Source organism: Salvelinus alpinus, chromosome 16 (genome assembly GCF_045679555.1).
Source record: "Salvelinus alpinus chromosome 16, SLU_Salpinus.1, whole genome shotgun sequence".
NCBI classification, from domain to species: Eukaryota; Metazoa; Chordata; class Actinopteri; order Salmoniformes; family Salmonidae; genus Salvelinus; species Salvelinus alpinus.
Genome location: NC_092101.1, coordinates 49,911,480 through 49,924,689, shown reverse-complemented (window position 1 = coordinate 49,924,689; position 13,210 = coordinate 49,911,480).

Here is a 13,210-nt window from a genome sequence, read left to right as displayed (position 1 = left end):
ATTATAACTCTAACCTATACAGACCAGGGACTGACCATCCATTATTACTCTAACCTATACAGACCAGGGCCTGATCATTCATTATAACTCTAACGTATACAGACCAGGGACTGACCATCCATTATAACTCTATTCTATACAGACCAGGGACTGACCATCCATTATAACTCTATTCTATACAGACCAGGGACTGACCATCCATTATAACTCTAACCTATACAGACCAGGCCCTGATCATCCATTATAACTCTAACCTATACAGACCAGGGCCTGATCATCCATTATAACTCTAACCTATACAGACCAGGGACTGACTATCCATTATAACTCTAACCTATACTGATCAGGGACTGACCCTCCATTATAACTCTAACCTATACAGACCAGGGACTGATCATCTTTTATAACTCTAACCTATACAGACCAGGGACTGATCATCCATTATAACTCTAACCTATACAGACCAGGGACTGACCATCCATTATTACTCTAACCTATACAGTCCAGGGCCTGATCATTCATTATAACTCTAACGTATACAGGCCAGGGACTGATCATCCATTATAACTCTAACCTATACAGACCAGGGACTGACCATCCATTATAACTCTAACCTATACAGACCAGGGACTGACCATCCATTATAACTTTAACCTATACAGACCATTATAACTCTAACCTATACAGACCAGGGACTGATCATCCATTATAACTCTAACCTATACAGACCAGGGACTGACTATCCATTATAACCTATACTGATCAGGGACTGACCCTCCATTATAACTCTAACCTATACAGACCAGGACCTGACCATCCATTATAACTCTAACCTATACAGACCAGGGACTGACAATCCATTATTACTCTAACCTATACAGACCAGAACCTGATCATTCATTATAACTCTAACGTATACAGACCAGGGACTGATCATCCATTATAACTCTAACCTATACAGACCAGGGACTGACCATCCATTATAACTCTAACCTATACAGACCAGGGACTGACCATCCATTATAACTCTAACCTATACAGACCATTATAACTCTAACCTATACAGACCAGGGACTGATCATCCATTATAACTCTAACCTATACAGACCAGGGCCTGATCATCCATTATAACTCTAACCTATACAGACCAGAGTCTGATCATCCATTATAACTCTAACCTATACAGACCAGGGACTGACCATCCATTATAACTCTAACCTATACAGACCAGGGACTGACCATCCATTATAACTCTAACCTATACAGACCAGGGCCTGACCATCCATTATAACTCTAACCTATACAGACCAGGACCTGACCATCCATTATAACTCTAACCTATACAGACCAGGGACTGACCATCCATTATTACTCTAACCTATACAGACCAGGGCCTGATCATTCATTATAACTCTAACGTATACAGACCAGGGACTGACCATCCATTATAACTCTATTCTATACAGACCAGGGACTGACCATCCATTATAACTCTAACCTATACAGACCAGGCCCTGATCATCCATTATAACTCTAACCTATACAGACCAGGGCCTGATCATCCATTATAACTCTAACCTATACAGACCAGGGACTGACTATCCATTATAACTCTAACCTATACTGATCAGGGACTGACCCTCCATTATAACTCTAACCTATACAGACCAGGGACTGATCATCCATTATAACTCTAACCTATACAGACCAGGGACTGATCATCCATTATAACTCTAACCTATACAGACCAGGGACTGACCATCCATTATAACTCTAACCTATACAGACCAGGGCCTGATCATCCATTATAACTCTAACCTGTACAGACCAGGGACTGACCATCCATTATAACTCTAACCTATACAGACCAGGGACTGATCATCCATTATAACTCTAACCTATACAGACCAGGGACTGATCATCCATTATAACTCTAACCTATACAGACCAGGGACTGACCATCCATTATAACTCTATTCTATACAGACCAGGGACTGACCATCCATTATAACTCTAACCTATACAGACCAGGCCCTGATCATCCATTATAACTCTAACCTATACAGACCAGGGCCTGATCATCCATTATAACTCTAACCTATACAGACCAGGGACTGACCATCCATTATAACTCTATTCTATACAGACCAGGGACTGACCATCCATTATAACTCTAACCTATACAGACCAGGCCCTGATCATCCATTATAACTCTAACCTATACAGACCAGGGCCTGATCATCCATTATAACTCTAACATATACAGACCAGGGACTGACCATCCATTATAACTCTAACCTATACAGACCAGGGACTGATCATCCATTATAACTCTAACCTATACAGACCAGGGACTGACCATCCATTATAACTCTAACCTATACAGACCAGGACCTGACCATCCATTATAACTCTAACCTATACAGACCAGGGACTGACCATCCATTATTACTCTAACCTATACAGACCAGGGCCTGATCATTCATTATAACTCTAAGGTATACAGACCAGGGACTGACCATCCATTATAACTCTATTCTATACAGACCAGGGACTGACCATCCATTATAACTCTAACCTATACAGACCAGGCCCTGATCATCCATTATAACTCTAACCTATACAGACCAGGGCCTGATCATCCATTATAACTCTAACCTATACAGACCAGGGACTGACTATCCATTATAACTCTAACCTATACTGATCAGGGACTGACCCTCCATTATAACTCTAACCTATACAGACCAGGGACTGATCATCTTTTATAACTCTAACCTATACAGACCAGGGACTGATCATCCATTATAACTCTAACCTATACAGACCAGGGACTGACCATCCATTATTACTCTAACCTATACAGTCCAGGGCCTGATCATTCATTATAACTCTAACGTATACAGGCCAGGGACTGATCATCCATTATAACTCTAACCTATACAGACCAGGGACTGACCATCCATTATAACTCTAACCTATACAGACCAGGGACTGACCATCCATTATAACTTTAACCTATACAGACCATTATAACTCTAACCTATACAGACCAGGGACTGATCATCCATTATAACTCTAACCTATACAGACCAGGGACTGACTATCCATTATAACCTATACTGATCAGGGACTGACCCTCCATTATAACTCTAACCTATACAGACCAGGACCTGACCATCCATTATAACTCTAACCTATACAGACCAGGGACTGACCATCCATTATTACTCTAACCTATACAGACCAGAACCTGATCATTCATTATAACTCTAACGTATACAGACCAGGGACTGATCATCCATTATAACTCTAACCTATACAGACCAGGGACTGACCATCCATTATAACTCTAACCTATACAGACCAGGGACTGACCATCCATTATAACTCTAACCTATACAGACCATTATAACTCTAACCTATACAGACCAGGGACTGATCATCCATTATAACTCTAACCTATACAGACCAGGGCCTGATCATCCATTATAACTCTAACCTATACAGACCAGAGTCTGATCATCCATTATAACTCTAACCTATACAGACCAGGGACTGACCATCCATTATAACTCTAACCTATACAGACCAGGGACTGACCATCCATTATAACTCTAACCTATACAGACCAGGGCCTGATCATACATTATAACTCTAACCTATACAGACCAGGGACTGACCATCCATTATAACTCTAACCTATACAGACCAGGGACTGATCATCCATTATAACTCTAACCTATACAGACCAGGGTCTGATCATCCATTATAACTCTAACCTATACAGACCAGGGACTGACCATCCATTATAACTCTAACCTATACAGACCAGGGCCTGATCATCCATTATAACTCTAACCTATACAGACCAGAGTCTGATCATCCATTATAACTCTAACCTATACAGACCAGGGACTGACCATCCATTATAACTCTAACCTATACAGACCAGGGACTGACCATCCATTATAACTCTAACCTATACAGACCAGGGCCTGATCATACATTATAACTCTAACCTATACAGACCAGGGACTGATCATCCATTATAACTCTAACCTATACAGACCAGGGACTGATCATCCATTATAACTCTAACCTATACAGACCAGGGACTGATCATCCATTTTAACTGTAACCTATACAGACCAGGGCCTGATCATCCATTATAACTCTAACCTATACAGACCAGGGTCTGATCATCCATTATAACTCTAACCTATACAGACCAGGGACTGACCATCCAGTATAACTCTATTCTATACAGACCAGGGACTGACCATCCATTATAACTCTAATCTATACAGACCAGGCCCTGATCATCCATTATAACTCTAACCTATACAGACCAGGGCCTGATCATCCATTATAACTCTAACCTATACAGACCAGGGACTGACCATCCATTATAACTCTATTCTATACAGACCAGGGACTGACCATCCATTATAACTCTAACCTATACAGACCAGGCCCTGATCATCCATTATAACTCTAACCTATACAGACCAGGGCCTGATCATCCATTATAACTCTAACCTATACAGACCAGGGACTGACCATCCATTATAACTCTAACCTATACAGACCAGAGTCTGATTATCCATTATAACTCTAACCTATACAGACCAGGGACTGACCATCCATTATAACTCTAACCTATACAGACCAGGGACTGACCATCCATTATAACTCTAACCTATACAGACCAGGGTCTGATCATCCATTATAACTCTAACCTATACAGACCAGGGACTGACCATCCATTATAACTCTATTCTATACAGACCAGGGACTGACCATCCATTATAACTCTAACCTATACAGACCAGGCCCTGATCATCCATTATAACTCTAACCTATACAGACCAGGGCCTGATCATCCATTATAACTCTAACCTATACAGACCAGGGACTGACCATCCATTATAACTCTATTCTATACAGACCAGGGACTGACCAGCCATTATAACTCTAACCTATACAGACCAGGCCCTGATCATCCATTATAACTCTAACCTATACAGACCAGGGCCTGATCATCCATTATAACTCTAACCTATACAGACCAGGGACTGACCATCCATTATAACTCTAACCTATACAGACCAGGGCCTGATCATCCATTATAACTCTAACCTATACAGACCAGGGTCTGATCATCCATTATAACTCTAACCTATACAGACCAGGCCCTGATCATCCATTATAACTCTAACCTATACAGACCAGGGCCTGATCATCTATTATAACTCTAACCTATACAGACCAGGGACTGACCATCCATTATAACTCTATTCTATACAGACCAGGGACTGACCATCCATTATAACTCTAACCTATACAGACCAGGATCTGATCATCCATTATAACTCTAACCTATACAGACCAGGGCCTGATCATCCATTATAACTCTAACCTATACAGACCAGGGACTGACCATCCATTATAACTCTATTCTATACAGACCAGGGACTGACCATCCATTATAACTCTAACCTATACAGACCAGGCCCTGATCATCCATTATAACTCTAACCTATACAGACCAGGGCCTGATCATCCATTATAACTCTAACCTATACAGACCAGGGACTGACCATCCATTTTAACTGTAACCTATACAGACCAGGGCCTGATCATCCATTATAACTCTAACCTATACAGACCAGGGTCTGATCATCCATTATAACTCTAACCTATACAGACCAGGGACTGACCATCCAGTATAACTCTATTCTATACAGACCAGGGACTGACCATCCATTATAACTCTAATCTATACAGACCAGGCCCTGATCATCCATTATAACTCTAACCTATACAGACCAGGGCCTGATCATCCATTATAACTCTAACCTACACAGACCAGGGACTGACCATCCATTATATCTCTATTCTATACAGACCAGGGACTGACCATCCATTATAACTCTAACCTATACAGACCAGGCCCTGATCATCCATTATAACTCTAACCTATACAGACCAGGGCCTGATCATCCATTATAACTCTAACCTATACAGACCAGGGACTGACCATCCATTATAACTCTAACCTATACAGACCAGAGTCTGATTATCCATTATAACTCTAACCTATACAGACCAGGGACTGACTATCCATTATAACTCTAACCTATACTGATCAGGGACTGACCCTCCATTATAACTCTAACCTATACAGACCAGGGACTGATCATCCATTATAACTCTAACCTATACAGACCAGGGACTGACCATCCATTATAACTCTAACCTATACAGACCAGGGACTGATCATCCATTAGAACTCTAACCTATACAGACCAGGGACTGATCATCCATTATAACTCTAACCTATACAGACCAGGGACTGACCATCCATTATAACTCTAACCTATACAGACCAGGGCCTGATCATCCATTATAACTCTAACCTATACAGACCAGAGTCTGATCATCCATTATAACTCTAACCTATACAGACCAGGGACTGACCATACATTATAACTCTAACCTATACAGACAAGGGACTGACCATCCATTATAACTCTAACCTATACAGACCAGGGACTGACCATCCATTATAACTCTATTCTATACAGACCAGGGACTGACCATCCATTATAACTCTAACCTATACAGACCAGGCCCTGATCATCCATTATAACTCTAACCTATACAGACCAGGGCCTGATCATCCATTATAACTCTAACCTATACAGACCAGGGACTGAACATCCATTATAACTCTATTCTATACAGACCAGGGACTGACCATCCATTATAACTCTAACCTATACAGGCCAGGCCCTGATCATCCATTATAACTCTAACCTATACAGACCAGGGCCTGATCATCCATTATAACTCTAACCTATACAGACCAGGGCCTGATCATCCATTATAACTCTAACCTATACAGACCAGGGACTGACCATCCATTATAACTCTATTCTATACAGACCAGCGACTGACCATCCATTATAACTCTAACCTATACAGACCAGGGACTGATCATCCATTTTAACTGTAACCTATACAGACCAGGGACTGATCATCCATTATAACTCTAACCTATACAGACCAGGGCCTGATCATCCATTATAACTCTAACCTGTACAGACCAGGGACTGACCATCCATTATAACTCTAACCTAAACAGACCAGGGCCTGATCATCCATTATAACTCTAACCTATACAGACCAGGGTCTGATCATCCATTATAACTCTAACCTATACAGACCAGGGACTGACCATCCAGTATAACTCTATTCTATACAGACCAGGGACTGACCATCCATTATAACTCTAACCTATACAGACCAGGCCCTGATCATCCATTATAACTCTAACCTATACAGACCAGGGCCTGATCATCCATTATAACTCTAACCTATACAGACCAGGGACTGACCATCCATTATAACTCTATTCTATACAGACCAGGGACTGACCATCCATTATAACTCTAACCTATACAGACCAGGCCCTGATCATCCATTATAACTCTAACCTATACAGACCGGGGCCTGATCATCCATTATAACTCTAACCTATACAGACCAGGGACTGATCATCCATTTTAACTGTAACCTATACAGACCAGGGACTGACCATCCATTATAACTCTAACCTATACAGACCAGGCCCTGATCATCCATTATAACTCTAACCTATACAGACCAGGGACTGATCATCCATTATAACTCTAACCTATACAGACCAGGGACTGATCATCCATTTTAACTGTAACCTATACAGACCAGGGACTGATCATCCATTATAACTCTAACCTATACAGACCAGGGCCTGATCATCCATTATAACTCTAACCTGTACAGACCAGGGACTGACCATCCATTATAACTCTAACCTATACAGACCAGGGCCTGATCATCCATTATAACTCTAACCTATACAGACCAGGGACTGACCATCCAGTATAACTCTATTCTATACAGACCAGGGACTGACCATCCATTATAACTCTAACCTATACAGACCAGGCCCTGATCATCCATTATAACTCTAACCTATACAGACCAGGGCCTGATCATCCATTATAACTCTAACCTATACAGACCAGGGACTGACCATCCATTATAACTCTATTCTATACAGACCAGGGACTGACCATCCATTATAACTCTAACCTATACAGACCAGGCCCTGATCATCCATTATAACTCTAACCTATACAGACCAGGGCCTGATCATCCATTATAACTCTAACCTATACAGACCAGGGACTGACCATCCATTATAACTCTAACCTATACAGACCAGGGCCTGATCATCCATTATAACTCTAACCTATACAGACCAGGGACTGACCATCCATTATAACTCTAACCTATACAGACCAGGGACTGACCATCCATTATAACTCTAACCTATACAGACCAGAGTCTGATTATCCATTATAACTCTAACCTATACAGACCAGGGACTGACCATCCATTATAACTCTATTCTATACAGACCAGGGACTGACCATCCATTATAACTCTAACCTATACAGACCAGGCCCTGATCATCCATTATAACTCTAACCTATACAGACCAGGGCCTGATCATCCATTATACCTCTAACCTATACAGACCAGGGACTGACCATCCATTATAACTATATTCTATACAGACCAGGGACTGACCATCCATTATAACTCTAACCTATACAGACCAGGCCCTGATCATCCATTATAACTCTAACCTATACAGACCAGGGCCTGATCATCCATTATAACTCTAACCTATACAGACCAGGGACTGACCATCCATTATAACTCTAACCTATACAGACCAGGGACTGATCATCCATTATAACTCTAACCTATACAGACCAGGGACTGACCATCCATTATTACTCTAACCTATACAGACCAGGGCCTGATCATTCATTATAACTCTAACGTATACAGACCAGGGACTGATCATCCATTATAACTCTAACCTATACAGACCAGGGACTGACCATCCATTATAACTCTAACCAGGGACTGACCATCCATTATAACTCTAACCTATACAGACCATTATAACTCTAACCTATACAGACCAGGGACTGATCATCCATTATAACTCTAACCTATACAGACCAGGGACTGACTATCCATTATAACTCTAACCTATACTGATCAGCGACTGACCCTCCATTATAACTCTAACCTATACAGACCAGGGACTGATCATCCATTATAACTCTAACCTATACAGACCAGGGACTGACCATCCATTATAACTCTAACCTATACAGACCAGGGACTGATCATCCATTAGAACTCTAACCTATACAGACCAGGGTCTGATCATCCATTATAACTCTAACCTATACAGACCAGGGACTGACCATCCATTATAACTCTAACCTATACAGACCAGGGCCTGATCATCCATTATAACTCTAACCTATACAGACCAGAGTCTGATCATCCATTATAACTCTAACCTATACAGACCAGGGACTGACCATACATTATAACTCTAACCTATACAGACCAGGGACTGACCATCCATTATAACTCTAACCTATACAGACCAGGGCCTGATCATCCATTATAACTCTAACCTATACAGACCAGGGACTGACCATCCATTATAACTCTATTCTATACAGACCAGGGACTGACCATCCATTATAACTCTAACCTATACAGACCAGGCCCTGATCATCCATTATAACTCTAACCTATACAGACCAGGGCCTGATCATCCATTATAACTCTAACCTATACAGACCAGGGACTGAACATCCATTATAACTCTAACCTATACAGACCAGGGACTGACCATCCATTATAACTCTAACCTATACAGGCCAGGCCCTGATCATCAATTATAACTCTAACCTATACAGACCAGGGCCTGATCATCCATTATAACTCTAACCTATACAGACCAGGGCCTGATCATCCATTATAACTCTAACCTATACAGACCAGGGACTGACCATCCATTATAACTCTATTCTATACAGACCAGCGACTGACCATCCATTATAACTCTAACCTATACAGACCAGGCCCTGATCATCCATTATAACTCTAACCTATACAGACCAGGGCCTGATCATCCATTATAACTCTAACCTATACAGACCAGGGACTGATCATCCATTAGAACTCTAACCTATACAGACCAGGGTCTGATCATCCATTATAACTCTAACCTATACAGACCAGGGACTGACCATCCATTATAACTCTAACCTATACAGACCAGGGCCTGATCATCCATTATAACTCTAACCTATACAGACCAGAGTCTGATCATCCATTATAACTCTAACCTATACAGACCAGGGACTGACCATACATTATAACTCTAACCTATACAGACCAGGGACTGACCATCCATTATAACTCTAACCTATACAGACCAGGGCCTGATCATCCATTATAACTCTAACCTATACAGACCAGGGACTGACCATCCATTATAACTCTATTCTATACAGACCAGGGACTGACCATCCATTATAACTCTAACCTATACAGACCAGGCCCTGATCATCCATTATAACTCTAACCTATACAGACCAGGGCCTGATCATCCATTATAACTCTAACCTATACAGACCAGGGACTGAACATCCATTATAACTCTATTCTATACAGACCAGGGACTGACCATCCATTATAACTCTAACCTATACAGGCCAGGCCCTGATCATCAATTATAACTCTAACCTATACAGACCAGGGCCTGATCATCCATTATAACTCTAACCTATACAGACCAGGGCCTGATCATCCATTATAACTCTAACCTATACAGACCAGGGACTGACCATCCATTATAACTCTATTCTATACAGACCAGCGACTGACCATCCATTATAACTCTAACCTATACAGACCAGGCCCTGATCATCCATTATAACTCTAACCTATACAGACCAGGGACTGACCATCCATTATAACTCTATTCTATACAGACCAGGGACTGACCATCCATTATAACTCTAACCTATACAGACCAGGCCCTGATCATCCATTATAACTCTAACCTATACAGACCAGGGCCTGATCATCCATTATAACTCTAACCTATACAGACCAGGGACTGACCATCCATTATAACTCTATTCTATACAGACCAGGGACTGACCATCCATTATAACTCTAACCTATACAGACCAGGCCCTGATCATCCATTATAACTCTAACCTATACAGACCAGGGCCTGATCATCCATTATAATTGTAACCTATACAGACCAGGGCCTGATCATCCATTATAACTCTAACCTATACAGACCAGGGACCGACCATCCATTATAACTCTAACCTATACAGACCAGGGACCGACCATCCATTATAACTCTAACCTATACAGACCAGGGACTGACCATCCATTATTACTCTAACCTATACAGACCAGGGCCTGATCATTCATTATAACTCTAACGTATACAGACCAGGGACTGATCATCCATTATAACTCTAACCTATACAGACCAGGGACTGACCATCCATTATAACTCTAACCAGGGACTGACCATCCATTATAACTCTAACCTATACAGACCATTATAACTCTAACCTATACAGACCAGGGACTGATCATCCATTATAACTCTAACCTATACAGACCAGGGACTGACTATCCATTATAACTCTAACCTATACTGATCAGGGACTGACCCTCCATTATAACTCTAACCTATACAGACCAGGGACTGATCATCCATTATAACTCTAACCTATACAGACCAGGGACTGACCATCCATTATAACTCTAACCTATACAGACCAGGGACTGATCATCCATTAGAACTCTAACCTATACAGACCAGGGACTGATCATCCATTATAACTCTAACCTATACAGACCAGGGACTGACCATCCATTATAACTCTAACCTATACAGACCAGGGCCTGATCATCCATTATAACTCTAACCTATACAGACCAGAGTCTGATCATCCATTATAACTCTAACCTATACAGACCAGGGACTGACCATACATTATAACTCTAACCTATACAGACCAGGGACTGACCATCCATTATAACTCTAACCTATACAGACCAGGGCCTGATCATCCATTATAACTCTAACCTATACAGACCAGGGACTGACCATCCATTATAACTCTATTCTATACAGACCAGGGACTGACCATCCATTATAACTCTAACCTATACAGACCAGGCCCTGATCATCCATTATAACTCTAACCTATACAGACCAGGGCCTGATCATCCATTATAACTCTAACCTATACAGACCAGGGACTGAACATCCATTATAACTCTATTCTATACAGACCAGGGACTGACCATCCATTATAACTCTAACCTATACAGGCCAGGCCCTGATCATCAATTATAACTCTAACCTATACAGACCAGGGCCTGATCATCCATTATAACTCTAACCTATACAGACCAGGGCCTGATCATCCATTATAACTCTAACCTATACAGACCAGGGACTGACCATCCATTATAACTCTATTCTATACAGACCAGCGACTGACCATCCATTATAACTCTAACCTATACAGACCAGGCCCTGATCATCCATTATAACTCTAACCTATACAGACCAGGGACTGACCATCCATTATAACTCTATTCTATACAGACCAGGGACTGACCATCCATTATAACTCTAACCTATACAGACCAGGCCCTGATCATCCATTATAACTCTAACCTATACAGACCAGGGCCTGATCATCCAATATAACTCTAACCTATACAGACCAGGGACTGACCATCCATTATAACTCTATTCTATACAGACCAGGGACTGACCATCCATTATAACTCTAACCTATACAGACCAGGCCCTGATCATCCATTATAACTCTAACCTATACAGACCAGGGCCTGATCATCCATTATAACTCTAACCTATACAGACCAGGGACTGACCATCCATTATAACTCTAACCTATACAGACCAGGGACTGATCATCCATTATAACTCTAACCTATACAGACCAGGGACTGACCATCCATTATTACTCTAACCTATGCAGACCAGGGCCTGATCATTCATTATAACTCTAACGTATACAGACCAGGGACTGATCATCCATTATAACTCTAACCTATACAGACCAGGGACTGACCATCCATTATAACTCTAACCTATACAGACCAGGGACTGACCATCCATTATAACTCTAACCTATACAGACCATTATAACTCTAACCTATACAGACCAGGGACTGATCATCCATTATAACTCTAACCTATACAGACCAG